General features: G+C 46.9%; 2 long non-coding RNA genes across 2 annotated transcripts in view; one reads left to right on the forward strand and one right to left on the reverse strand.

The window, feature by feature from the left end:
* Nucleotides 1–14,775, reverse strand: part of LOC122547923 (uncharacterized) — a 159,431-nt gene that overhangs the window by 24,455 nt on the left and 120,201 nt on the right. The gene's annotated exons all lie outside the window — the stretch shown is intronic.
* LOC148141837 (uncharacterized) overlaps nt 10,399–14,775 on the forward strand; it is a 198,623-nt gene continuing 194,246 nt past the window's right edge. The window contains exon 1 of the long non-coding RNA XR_015752310.1: nt 10,399–11,248. This is a non-coding gene — a long non-coding RNA (uncharacterized LOC148141837). The remainder of the gene's footprint in view (nt 11,249–14,775) is intronic.

Below are 14,775 nucleotides of genomic sequence, written 5' to 3' on the forward strand. Positions count from 1 at the left end.
GGGCCAAATGTTGATATGTTCTGTTTCTTAAATAATTTTAGGTTTAATTGAGAGGATGTGGGTGTTGTGATGTTCCTGTTGCAGCAATGCCTCCTGCATAAATACATGAGTGAGTACATCTTCCTGTATTAATCATACTTTAGGTGACACAGTTACTCTCAGCTGATCATCTACCACAAGTTGTAAAGCAAAGAAAACTGAAATGACTGAATATTGTCACGAGGTCCAGAAGGTAAAAAGCTTTACATGCAGACTAGCATTTATACAAAACCCCTTATCAGCGAAGGCAGCTCACAAAGTTGCAGGAGGCAGGGTTGGGAGATCAAGGGAAGGGGAAGCTGAGGCAGGAGGTAGGAGAGATCCACTGAGTAGTGCAAGGCAGACAGTGGTCTGTCACCAATAGCCCCAAAGGAAGCTATTGGCCAAATATTCAGACATGTTTGAAGATAGGTATCCAGTGGCTTGTCAAGATGGAGAGTATGAGTCAAACAAATTACTTACAGCAACAAAACAATTTGATCTTTTAATCAACAGAAGGCTGTAATTTGACATTCTGCATTCAACCTAAAGTTCAAATGTCCAAATTCAGGCCTGGAGTCTTGGCTTTGGGACTTCCATCCTCTGACAGTAACCTACTCCAAGTACACATGAGGTTCTGCAGTTTCCTCCTCCTGCACTCCCTCCTTTCACCCCCTCTCTCTGCCTGGCTTCTTCCCACCCTTGCACTATTGGGTCTTTGACATTCCCACAGAAACACGCAGCCTCGGTGACTGGGATCAAGGAGCAGTCATGAACTGAGAGACTGTGAGCAGCTGTTATATTGGAACTGCGACAATGCTGACTACAATCATGGAAATGCTCCAGTGCATGACCCTGAATGAGACAATCTAAGAGATCTTTGGCAGAATTCCCACTCACTCTCCCTCTTCTCTGACTCTTTCAATCCTTGTATGTTTCTGTTCTTAAGGAGCCAACCATTTCCTGTACATGGGCCTTAGTTCAAGCCCTTTCCCACGGTCCCACATTATCCTGTGGATGGACTTCACAGGGGACAGGGACCAGAAACTCCTCAGGATAACAATGCTGGTTCTGAGATCAGCTTCCTGCCCTGCTCCAGCACAACACAGCAATACAAAGTATCGCTGATTCTGGGCCGTCTCCCCAATGTTTCGGGCAGGCGGATACATTAAAAATCTTGGAAAGGAACCTGGAAAAAACCTGTCAAATAAGTACACATGCAAACAAGCACAGAGAAACAGGCTGATGACCCCCACACACACCCAAACACACACACACTCAAATACACACATCCTCACAGACAACCTCACGTACACCCTCACACAGACCATCTTACACACCAGCACACAAACCTTCAGACACACTCTTACACACACTGTCATACTCACCCTCACATACACCTTCACACACATCCCCTCACACACACACACCTCCTCACAAATATCTTCACACACCCACAAATATTCTCAACCCTGCACACACCCTCACACCCACTCACCCACACCTGCACACACCCTCACACACACTATCACAGACACATACACACACAGCCAGACACCCACACACACTTTCATATACACAGCCAGACATGCCCGTACTCCCCAAACAAAAGAATTTCCAATCCCATGATTCCAACCTAACGCACCTCATATAGACACCAAATTTACCTGGTAAATTATTCCTCACTGTTTGTAGGATCCTGATGTGTGAAAATGGGCTGCCATTTGCCTATATCAGAATGATTTCCCTTCAAAAAATAATTTCTGGAAGTGACTGTAATTTTAACTACATAGATTCCTGACATTGAAGCCCCTGACAGCATCTGCCACTCATTCATACCCCAGTCATTCTATGTCCCGTCTCTTTCACCCACACACCTTAACATCCTTCCCTTCCCCTGCACACCCATGCCCCCTCATCCACAATCTCTCTCCCCACTGACTCATTGCCTACACACTCCTCCCCCACTTACCCTTACTCTTTCGCTCTCTCAACCCCTGCCCCCTCAACCTCACAGCACTAACTCTCACTTCTACTCAATCACTTGTCCAATTTACCTGGAATCATTAGTTGCTCTTGAATGTAAGCTGACATTCTGTTTGGGTACTGTAGGGAATGATTCTTTGTAGGATCATCAAAAACACCATTGATGTAAACACAAGATCCAGACATCCCCTCCCTGGACCAGAGAGTGTTTGCAATGCTGTAACTATTCCCACTCACACAGCAGGCACAGTCGGGAGCCACAGACTGACCCAGAATTTAGAAATGTTTCACATTGAAAGGAAATCAGTGTTCCCTAATTTCACAGCTTCCAGAACATCCTTCAGGAATCTCAATGTCTCTCTCTCTCTCTCTCACACACATATACACACAATTTTCTTAAACATCTACCATTGTTCCTCAACCATCTTTTCTGCTAAACCGCTTTCTCAGTGCAGTCCATTGTTCCTGTGTAATTACACTAATTTACATTTAGCATAGTTGTTTCTGACCCAGTTTTCTCATATACAAAGTGAATGGGAGGGCTATTGTGATGCAGAGGTAGTGTCCCTACCTCTGGGCCAAGTGACCAGGTTAGAGTCCCACCTGCTCCAGGTGTATGTCATAACATTCTTGAACAAAGTTAAAAATCACACAACACCAGGTTATAGTCCAACAGGTTTAATTGGAAGCACTAGCTTTCGGAGCATCGCTCCTTCAGGTGGTAGAGGAGGGCTCAATCCTAACACACAGAATTTATAGCAAAAATTTACAGTGTGATGTAACTGAAATTATACATTGAAAAATTGATTGTCTTTTAAGCCTTTCATCTGTTAGAATACCGTGATAGTTTCACTTCTTTCATGTGTAAATCACAAAACCTTTTTTTAAAAAGTTGCATTCTCAGGTTAGCTGTCAATAATCGTGATAGCTGGACAATATGTTGAAGGTGTTAGCCCCCTGTGTTCTCTGCCTATGCCATGATGTTTAGATTGATTCTAATCTAAAAAGATATCTCACTTTCTTGAACAGGTTGCCTGAATGCTTTTTCAAATTGAATACTAAATTTCACCATCTTCTAGTCACTGTTTCCTGGAGGACCTTTTACTCTGAGATAATTTATTAAACCTGCCTCAATTCACATCAGTAGATCCAAAATTGTCTGATCCCTGGTTGGATCCACAACATTGATCTAGGAAACTGTACCAACTACACTCTAAGAATTTTTCCTCATGGCTTCCTCTGCTAAATATTCCAATCTACATGAAGGTTAAAATAACTCATGATTAATGTATTTCTTTACTGCATATCCATATTATCTCCCATTTTACTCTCTGTCCCACTGTACAACTACTCTTATGGTGGAGACAGTGAGGTCTGCAGATGCTGGAGATCAGAGTTGAGAGTGTGTTGCTGGAAAAGCGCAGCAGGTCAGAGAGCATCCAAGGAGCAGGAAAATCGACGTTTCGAGCCGGCGAGTGCCTACAGACTATTCTCACCAGTTATTTCTTTTCTTCAACCAGATGGATTCTAAATCTTCCAATCTATGACTATTTCTTGCCTTTGTACTTATTCCATCCCCCACGACCAAAGTTACCCCACTATCATTTCCTTTTAGTCATTACAGAATATCCTTTATCCTGCAAGCTCGCATCTCCCTCTCCAGAATTCTCACACACATCCCATTTAATTTAAATATACAGAAACACACAGTCACAGAGATATGAGCACATTGAAACAGAAACAGGAACACAAATACACAATAATACACCCACAAACTCACAGGAAAGGAACAGAAACAGATGGACTGAAAAACACATAGATAAACACAGAAAAACTGACACCAACAAACAGAAAATGCGCATGGAAGTGTTGGACACAAACACGCTGAAACAGACACAGAAACAAATGAAACACATACAGACATACACCCAGAGACAGAAACAGGGCACTGAGTCACACAGAAACAGACACATCTGGCAATACAAACACAAAGGAACAGAGATGCAGAAAACGGACAGAAATGCACTGAAATCAAGACACAGAAACACAGGCACACAAATAAACACACTGACATCAAAACACACAAGCATAGACAGAAACATACATGTAAAACACAGATGCAGAGAAACACACACAGAGATACAGAAACAGAATCATAGGAAAAAATACAGAAAAAAACATCCTGTTAAACTGATACAAACAGTGAGATACTTGCAAAAACACTCATGAACACATATTTGAACAAACACATGCACAGAGACATAAAGATTGGAAAGACAATCTCACACAGACCTATCCATGGACACACATTCTTCAAAAGATATTAACACATAAGCATGAAAAATGCAAAGTTCATACAGTCACAGCACTCCCTGTTGGCCAGCTGCACAAACAATATTTTACAGTTCTGTCAACATGAACTAGTTATTTAGACTTCCGCTTGTTTTGGCAAGGGGTTGGGGGGCAGTGGTGGGGGGGGAGCGCAGTACCCTAAAAATGCCTCATCTCAAGCAATTGCTGAACATAAATCATTACTGATGCATTAATCCTGTAACAAGTTTTTAATTATTATTGAGGAGATTATTGAAAAATGAGACACTTGAATAAACAGATGGTGTACGCCAATAATTAATTGCTGCTTGTGTGACACGATTATTAAATACATGGAATCTTTTTACATCTATTCACTATCCATCAAAATAAAAGGGAAGCGCTCACAAACGTTATCATCTTAACTTGTTTGTGTACAGAGTCAGTATTTATTTAGCAGGGTAAGGGTCACTCACTGTGTAACCGTACAGAGACAGTATTTATTCAGAGTTGGAAATATGTTGCTGGAAAAGCGCAGCAGGTCAGGCAGCATCCAGGGAACAGGAGAATCGACGTTTCGGGCATAAGCCCTTCTTCAGGAATGAGGAACGTTTGTCCAGCAGGCTAAGATAAAAGGTAGGGAGGAGGGACTTGGGGGAGGGGCGTCAGAAATGTGATAGGTGGAAAGAGGTCAAGGTGAGGGTGATAGGTCAGACTGGGGTGGGGGCGGAGAGGTCGGGAAGAAGATTGCAGGTTAGGAAGGCGGTGCTGAATTCGATGGATTTGACTGAGACAGGGTGGGGGGAGGGGAAATGAGGAAACTGGTGAAATCCGAGTTCATCCCTTGTGGTTGGAGGGTTCCTAGGCGGAAGATGAGGCGTTCTTCCTCCAACCGTCGTTTTGTTGTGGTCTGACGATGGAGGAGTCCAAAGACCTGCATATCCTTGGTGGAGTGGGAGGGGGAATTGAAATGTTGAGCTACAGGGTTGTTGGGTTGGTTGGTCCGGGTGTCCCAGACGTGTTCTCTGAAACGCTCCGCAAGTAGCCGGCCTCTCTCCCCAATATAGAGGAGGCCACATCGGGTGCAGAGGATGCAATAGATGATGTGTGTGGAGGTGCAGGTGAATCTGTGGCGGATATGGAAGTTTCCTTTGGGGCCTTGGAGGGAGGTGAGGGGGGAGGTGTGGGCACAAGTCTTGCACCTCCTGCGGTTGCAGGGGAAGGTGCCGGGAGTGGAGTTGGGTTGGTGGGGGGTGTGGATCTGACGAGGGAGTCACGGAGGGAGTGGTCTTTACGGAATGCTGATAGGGGAGGGGAGGGAAATATATCCTTGGTGGTGGGGTCCGTTTGGAGGTAGCGGAAATGACGGCGGATGATGCGCTGTACATGGAGATTGGTGGGGTGGTAGGTGAGGACCAGTGGGGCTCTGTCCTGGTGGCGGTTGGAGGGGCGGGGATCAAGGGCGGAGGAGCGGGAAGTGGAAGAGATGCGGTGGAGGGCATCGTCGACCACGTCGGGGGGGAAATTGCGGTCCTTGAAGAAGGAGGCCATCTGGGTTGTGCGTTTTTGGAACTGGTCCTCCTGGGAGCAGATGCGGTGGAGTCGAAGGAATTGGGAGAATGGGATGGCGTTTTGTCGAAGGAATTGGGAGAATGGGATGGCGGTCGAAGGAATTGGGAGAATGGGATGGCGGTCGAATGAATTGGGAGAATGGGATGGCGGTCCCATCCCATTCTCCCAATTCCTTCGACTCCGCCGCATCTGCTCCCAGGAGGACCAGTTCCAAAAACGCACAACCCAGATGGCCTCCTTCTTCAAGGACCGCAATTTGCCCCCCGACGTGGTCGACGATGCCCTCCACCGCATCTCTTCCACTTCCCGCTCCTCCGCCCTTGAGCCCCGCCCCTCCAACCGCCACCAGGACAGAACCCCACTGGTCCTCACCTACCACCCCACCAATCTCCATGTACAGCGCATCATCCGCCGTCATTTCCGCTACCTCCAAACGGACCCCACCACCAAGGATATATTTCCCTCCCCTCCCCTATCAGCATTCCGTAAAGACCACTCCCTCCGTGACTCCCTCGTCAGATCCACACCCCCCACCAACCCAACCTCCACTCCCGGCACCTTCCCCTGCAACCGCAGGAGGTGCAAGACTGTGTAACCGTACAGAGACAGTGTTTATTCAGCAGGGTAAGGGTCACTCACTGTGTAACTGTACAGAGTCAGTGTTTATTCAGCAGGGTAAGGGTCACTCGCTGTGTAATTGTACAGAGTCAGTGTTTATTCAGCAGTGTAACGGTCACTCACTGTGTAACCGTACAGAATCAGTGTTTATCCAACAGGGTAAGGGTCACTCACTGTGTAACCGTACAGAGTCAGTGTTTATCCAGCAGGGTAAGGGTCACTCACTGTGTAACCGTACAGAGTCAGTGTTTATTCAGCAGGGTAAGGGTCACTCACTGTGTAACCGTACAGAGTCAGTGTTTATCCAGCAGGGTAAGGGTCACTCACTGTGTAACCGTACAGAGTCAGTGTTTATTCAGCAGGGTAAGGGTCACTCACTGTGTAACCGTACAGAGACAGTAATTATTCAGCAGGGTAAGGGTCACTCACTGTGTAATTGTACTGAGTAAGTATTTATTCAGCAGGATAAGGGTCACTCACTGTGTAACTGTACTGAGTCAGTATTTATTCAGCAGGGTAAGGGTCACTCACTGTGTAACCGTACAGAGTCAGTGTTTATTCAGCAGGTTAAGGGTCACTCACTGTGTAACCGTACAGAGTCAGTGTTTATTCAGCAGGGTAAGGGTCACTCACTGTGTAACCGTACAGAGACAGTAATTATTCAGCAGGGTAAGGGTCACTCACTGTGTAACTGTACTGAGTCAATATTTATTCAGCAGGGAAAGGGTCACTCACTGTGTAACTGTACAGAGTCAGGGTTTATTCAGCAGGGTAAAAGTCACTGTGTAACTGTACAGAGTCAGTGTTTATCCAACAGGGTAAGGGTCACTCACTGTGTAACCGTACAGAGTCAGTGTTTATCCAGCAGGGTAAGGGTCACTCATGGTGTAACCGTACAGAGTCAGTGTTTATTCAGCAGGGTAAGGGTCACTCACTGTGTAACCGTACAGAGTCAGTGTTTATCCAGCAGGGTAAGGGTCACTCACTGTGTAACCGTACAGAGTCAGTGTTTATTCAGCAGGGTAAGGGTCACTCACTGTGTAACCGTACAGAGACAGTAATTATTCAGCAGGGTAAGGGTCACTCACTGTGTAATTGTACTGAGTCAGTATTTATTCAGCAGGATAAGGGTCACTCACTGTGTAACTGTACTGAGTCAGTATTTATTCAGCAGGGTAAGGGTCACTCACTGTGTAACCGTACAGAGACAGTAATTATTCAGCAGGGTAAGGGTCACTCACTGTGTAACTGTACTGAGTCAATATTTATTCAGCAGGGAAAGGGTCACTCACTGTGTAACTGTACAGAGTCAGGGTTTATTCAGCAGGGTAAAAGTCACTGTGTAACTGTACAGAGTCAGTGTTTATCCAACAGGGTAAGGGTCACTCACTGTGTAACCGTACAGAGTCAGTGTTTATCCAGCAGGGTAAGGGTCACTCACTGTGTAACCGTACAGAGTCAGTGTTTATTCAGCAGGGTAAGGGTCACTCACTGTGTAACCGTACAGTGTCAGTGTTTATCCAGCAGGGTAAGGGTCACTCACTGTGTAACCGTACAGAGTCAGTGTTTATTCAGCAGGGTAAGGGTCACTCACTGTGTAACCGTACAGAGACAGTAATTATTCAGCAGGGTAAGGGTCACTCACTGTGTAATTGTACTGAGTCAGTATTTATTCAGCAGGATAAGGGTCACTCACTGTGTAACTGTACTGAGTCAGTATTTATTCAGCAGGGTAAGGGTCACTCACTGTGTAACCGTACAGAGTCAGTGTTTATTCAGCAGGTTAAGGGTCACTCACTGTGTAACCGTACAGAGTCAGTGTTTATTCAGCAGGGTAAGGGTCACTCACTGTGTAACCGTACAGAGACAGTAATTATTCAGCAGGGTAAGGGTCACTCACTGTGTAACTGTACTCAGTCAATATTTATTCAGCAGGGAAAGGGTCACTCACTGTGTAACTGTACAGAGTCAGGGTTTATTCAGCAGGGTAAAAGTCACTGTGTAACTGTACAGAGTCAGTGTTTATTCAGCAGGGTAAGAGTCACTCACTGTGTAACCATACAGAGTCAGTGTTTATTCAGCAGGGTAAGAGTCACTCACGGTGTAACCGTACAGAGTCAGTGTTTATTCAGCAGGTTAAGGGTCACTCACTGTGTAACCGTACAGAGTCAGTGTTTATTCAGCAGGGTAAGGGTCACTCACTGTGTAACCGTACAGAGACAGTAATTATTCAGCAGGGTAAGGGTCACTCACTGTGTAACTGTACTGAGTCAATATTTATTCAGCAGGGAAAGGGTCACTCACTGTGTAACTGTACAGAGTCAGGGTTTATTCAGCAGGGTAAAAGTCACTGTGTAACTGTACAGAGTCAGTGTTTATTCAGCAGGGTAAGAGTCACTCACTGTGTAACCGTACAGAGTCAGTGTTTATTCAGCAGGGTAAGAGTCACTCACGGTGTAACCGTACAGAGTCAGGGTTTATTCAGCAGGGTAAGGGTCACTCACGGTGTAACCGTACAGAGTCAGTGTTTATTCAGCAGGGTAAGGGTCACTCACTGTGTAACCATACAGAGACAGTAATTATTCAGCAGTGTAAGGGTCACTCACTGTGTAACCGTACAGAGTCAGTGTTTATTCAGCAGGGTAAGGGTCACTCACTGTGTAACCGTACAGAGACAGTAATTATTCAGCAGGGTAAGGGTCACTCACTGTGTAACTGTACTGAGTCAATATTTATTCAGCAGGGAAAGGGTCACTCACTGTGTAACTGTACAGAGTCAGGGTTTATTCAGCAGGGTAAAAGTCACTGTGTAACTGTACAGAGTCAGTGTTTATTCAGCAGGGTAAGAGTCACTCACTGTGTAACCGTACAGAGTCAGTGTTTATTCAGCAGGGTAAGAGTCACTCACGGTGTAACCGTACAGAGTCAGGGTTTATTCAGCAGGGTAAGGGTCACTCACGGTGTAACCGTACAGAGTCAGTGTTTATTCAGCAGGGTAAGGGTCACTCACTGTGTAACCATACAGAGACAGTAATTATTCAGCAGTGTAAGGGTCACTCACTGTGTAACTGTATAGAGTCAGTGTTTATTCAGCAGGGTAAGGGTCACTCACTGTGTAACCGTACAGAGACAGTAATTATTCAGCAGGGTAAGGGTCACTCACTGTGTCACCATACAGAGACAGTAATTATTCTGCAGGGTAAGGGTCACTCACTGTGTAACTGTACAGAGTCAGTGTTTATTCAGCAGGGTCAGGGTCACTCACTGTGTAACCGTACAGAGTCAGTGTTTATACAGCAGGGTAAGGGTCACTCACTGTGTAACTGTACAGAGTCAGTGTTTATTCAGCAGGGTCAGGGTCACTCACTGTGTAACCGTACAGAGTCAGGGTTTATTCAGCAGGGTAAGGGTCACTCACTGTGTAACCGTACAGAGTCAGTGTTTATTCAGCAGGGTAAGGGTCACTCGCTGTGTAACCGTACAGAGTCAGTGTTTATCCAGCAGGGTAAGCGTCACTAACTGTGTAGGGCTCGGGTTACTCCTTATTATGGCTGCAATTGTGGACTTTACCACCATCCTCACTTGCCCTCTCCCCACCTTATCCCAGTTCCAACATTCCGGCACTGCCCTCATGACCTGCCCTACCTGTCCATCTTCCTTTCTATCTAACCGCTCCACCCTCTCCTCCGACCTATCACCTTTACCCCCACCTCCATCTACCTTCTCACCTACCTTCTCCCAGACCCACCCCTCTCCCATTTATCTCTCTACCTCCCCCCTCCCCACCCCCCGCCCCCAGCCCACAAGCCTCATTCCTAATGAAGGGCTCTTGCCCGAAACATCGTTTTTCCTGCTCCTCAGATGCTGCCTGACCTGCAGTGCTTTTCCAGCACCATACTCTTGACTCCTTTCTCCTTATCATAGCTGGGCAAACCATTAGGGTATAATCACTTGTATCTATTTATTCTTCTATAATTAATTGCTGTATCAAAGTGGAATTGATTAAAACACGATCAGGTATCGGCAGTGCATGCTCTGAGTTGTTGTCTCACTGAATAGCTTTGTGTTCTCTTCTGGTACCATTTCAGGGGTGCACGTCTCTTCGAGCCACCATATTGTCTGACTCATGGAATAAGAGGATCTTTTCACTCAGCACTAGACAAAGGGATGAGAAAACACTGGCACTCAACACTGACAAAACAACTGTATGCAGCATCCTATGTGAGTGCATGATCTTGCTTAGTGCAAGGAAATTGTACAGCACCTGTAGTTGGCACATGGCACCAGACCACAGGGCAGCTCTCTCACTTGATAGAGATGACTGGTGATAGTTCATCCTGAGGATTACCACACCTCAACCAAGCGGAGATATTGCGAAGGACAGCCCTTCATGCTAACCTCAAAGGGCATTGGGAATTGAACATTGCTCAACATTGCAAACCAGCTATCCAGCAAACTGTGCTAACTGAGCCACACTACATCTGGCTATACCCATGTTAATAGGGAAAGAATTCCAGGAATTTGACCCTGTGCCAGTTAAGTATTGGCAAGTTATTTCCATTTCACCAAGATGGCAAGCGAATTGGAGGGAATTCTGAGGTGATGATACTCCCATCATTTGCTGCTGTGTCTGTCTTTCTGGATGGCTACCAACATTGGGATGGAAAGTACTGTTAAGAAGCCGTAGTGCAGTGCTTCAGTTCATCTTGTAGATGGTGCACGCTGTTGGCACCGTAGAGTAAAGGTAGGTGAATGTTGAAATTGGTGAATCTGATAATCGATCAGTAGATGTTTTAACCTAGATGGCGTCAAGTTTCGAGTGTTATTGAAGCTGCAGTCATTCAGACAAGTGGGAAGTATTTCATCACACTCCTGACTTGTGTCTTGTGGACAGTAGACAGGTTTTAGGAAGTCAGGATTTCTGGCCTCTGACCTGTTTCTGTAGTCATTGCATTTATATGGCTGGTCGAGTTGAGTTTCTGGTCAGTAGTATCCTCAGGAATTGATAGGGGATTCAGTAATGAGAATACCATTGAATGGGAAAAGGTGATGCTTAAATGCTCTCTTGCTGAGATAGCTTTGCCTGGCTCTTGTGTGGAAACTCAAGCCTAGATATTATCCAGATCTTGCTGCATTTAAATATGGACTCCTGCAGTATCTGAGGAGTCATGAATGATGCTGAACATTGTCTAATCATCAGCGAACGTCCCCATTTCTGCCCTTATGATGAAGGGAAGGACATTCATCAAACAGCTGAAGATGGTTGGGCCTAGGACACTACCCAGAGGAACTCCTGCAGGGATGTCCTCAGACTGACCTCAGTTTACTTTGTGTTTTTTTGTTGCTTGATGGAGTTATTGAGCTTTTTAAAATGAATCCCGGAGAAGACAGGAAATGCTTTGGCTCTTGGCTTGGGCTAACAGTCTGACAACTGTCTGATTTAAAACTGCTCACTCGATCCAAGGAAGTTCCTGTCAGTAAAGAGAACAATGAACAGCAACAGCAACAACGAGAACAACAAAGAAAAACCCCAAATTGTAAGAGAGCTCGGGGAAAGCAGGTCAGGTTTGAGTCAGGTTTTGAAAATAATTCTCTCCAGGATAAACATCGATGTTTCATTGTCAACATTAATAACATTCAGCTGCGTGAATACAAAGAATATGCAGAATCATCAATGAAAGGTCGTAGGTGACCGACCCAGTTTAATACAGGGTTACACAGTGGGAGTCAGCTCCTTCAGGAACTGTATCCCAGTGAGAGTCAGCCCCTTCAGGAACTGTATCCCAGTGAGAGCCAGTCCTTTCAGGAACTGTACCCCAGTGAGAGTCAGCCCGTTCAGGAACTGTATCCCAGTGAGAGTCAGCATCTTCAGGAACTGTATCCCAGCGAGAGCCAGTCCTTTCAGGAACTGTATCCCAGTAAGAGTCAGCACCCTCAGGAACTGTATCCCAGTGAGAGACAGTCCCTTCAGGAACTGTATCCCAGTGAGAGCCAGTCCCTTCAGGAACTGTATCCCAGTGAGAGACAGTCCCTTCAGGAACTGTATCCCAGTGAGAGACAGTCCCTTCAGGAACTGTATCCCAGTGAGAGTCAGCACCCTCAGGAACTGTATCCCAGTGAGAGACAGTCCCTTCAGGAACTGTATCCCAGTGAGAGCCAGTCCCTTCAGGAACTGTATCCCAGTAAGAGTCAGCACCCTCAGGAACTGTATCCCAGTGAGAGACAGTCCCTTCAGGAACTGTATCCCAGTGAGAGCCAGTCCCTTCAGGAACTGTATCCCAGTGAGAGACAGTCCCTTCAGGAACTGTATCCCAGTGAGAGACAGTCCCTTCAGGAACTGTATCCCAGTGAGAGTCAGCGCCTTCAGGAACTGTATCCCAGTGAGAGACAGCCCTTTCAGGAAATGTGTCCCAGTGAGAGAAAACCCCTTCAGGAACTGTATCCCAGTGAGAGACAGCACCTTCAGGAACTGTATCCCAGTGAGAGTCAGCACCTTCAGGAACAGTGTCCCAGTGAGAGTCAGCACCTACGGGAACTGTATCCCAGTGAGAGTCAGCCCCTTCAGGATTAGATTAGATTACATTACAGTGTGGAAACAGGCCCTTCGGCCCAACAAGTCCACACTGACCCGCCGAAGCGAAACCCACCCCATACCCCTACATTTACCCCTTACCTAACACTACGGGCAATTTAGTATGGCCAATTCACCTGACCTGCACATCTTTGGACTGTGGGAGGAAACCGGAGCACCATAAGGTACTGTATCCCAGTGAGAGACAGCACCTTCAGGAACTGTATCCCAGTGAGAGACAGCCCGTTCAGGAACTGTATCCCAGTGAGAGTCAGCCCCTTCAGGAACTGTATCCCAGTGAGAGACAGCCCTTTCAGGAACTGTGTCCCAGTGAGAGACAACCCCTTCAGGAACTGTATCCCAGTGAGAGACAGCCCCTTCAGGAACTGTGTCCCAATGAGAGTCAGCACCGTCAGGAACTGTATCCTAGCGAGAGTCAGCCCTTCAGGAACTGTATCCCAGTGAGAGTCAGCCCCTTCAGGAACTGTGTCCCAGTGAGAGTCAGCCCCTTCAGGAACAGTATCCCAGTGAGAGACAGCACCTTCAGGAACAGTGTCCCAGTGAGCGAAAGCACCGTCAGGAACTGTGTCCCAGTGAGAGTCAGCACCTACGGGAACTGTATCCCAGTGAGAGTCAGCCCCTTCAGGAACTGTATCCCAGTGAGAGACTGCCCCTTCTGGAACTGTATCCCAGTGAGAGACAGCACCTTCAGGAACTGTATCCCAGTGAGACTCAGCCCCATAAGGTACTGTATCCCAGTGAGAGTCAGCCCCTTCAGGAACTGTGTCCCAGTGAGAGTTAGCCCCTTCAGGGACAGTATCCCAGTGAGAGACAGCACCTTCAGGAACTGTATCCCAGTGAGAGACAGCACCTTCAGGAACAGTGTCCCAGTGAGACACAGCACCGTTAGGAACTGTATCCCAGTGAGAGTCAGCACCTTCAGGAACTGTGTCCCAGTGAGAGTCAGCCCCTTCAGGAACAGTATCCCAGTGAGAGACAGCACCTTCAGGAACAGTGTCCCAGTGAGCGAAAGCACCGTCAGGAACTGTGTCCCAGTGAGAGTCAGCACCTACGGGAACTGTATCCCAGTGAGAGTCAGCCCCTTCAGGAACTGTATCCCAGCGAGAGACAGCCCCTTCAGGAACTGTATCCCAGTGAGAGACTGTCCCTTCTGGAACTGTATCCCAGTGAGAGACAGCACCTTCAGGAACTGTATCCCAGTGAGACTCAGCCCCATAAGGTACTGTATCCCACTGAGAGACAGCACCTTCAGGAACTGTATCCTAGTTGAGTCAGCATCTTCAGGAACTGTATCCCAGTGAGAGACAGCACCTTCAGGAACTGTATCCCAGTGAGAGACAGCACCTTCAGGAACTGTATCCCAGTGAGAAACAGCCGCTTCAGGAACTGTATCCCAGTGAGAGACAGCACCTTCAGGAACTGTGTCCCAGTGAGCGAAAGCACCGTCAGGAACTGTATCCCAGTGAGAGTCAGCCCCTTCAAGAACTGTGTCCCAGTGAGAGACAGCACCTTCAGGAACTGTGTCCCAGTGAGAGTCAGCACCTTCAGGAACTGTGTCCCAGTGAGAGTCAGCACCTACGGGAACTGTATCCCAGTGAGAGTCAGCCCTTCAGGAACTGTGTCCCAGTGAGAGTCAGCCCTTCAGGAACTGTATCCCAGTGAGAGTCAGCCCCTTCAGG

The sequence above is a fragment of the Chiloscyllium plagiosum genome, unplaced genomic scaffold, assembly GCF_037043375.1.
Source record: "Chiloscyllium plagiosum isolate Xiang-an unplaced genomic scaffold, Cpla_swu_hap1 HiC_scaffold_31, whole genome shotgun sequence".
NCBI lineage: Eukaryota > Metazoa > Chordata > Chondrichthyes > Orectolobiformes > Hemiscylliidae > Chiloscyllium > Chiloscyllium plagiosum.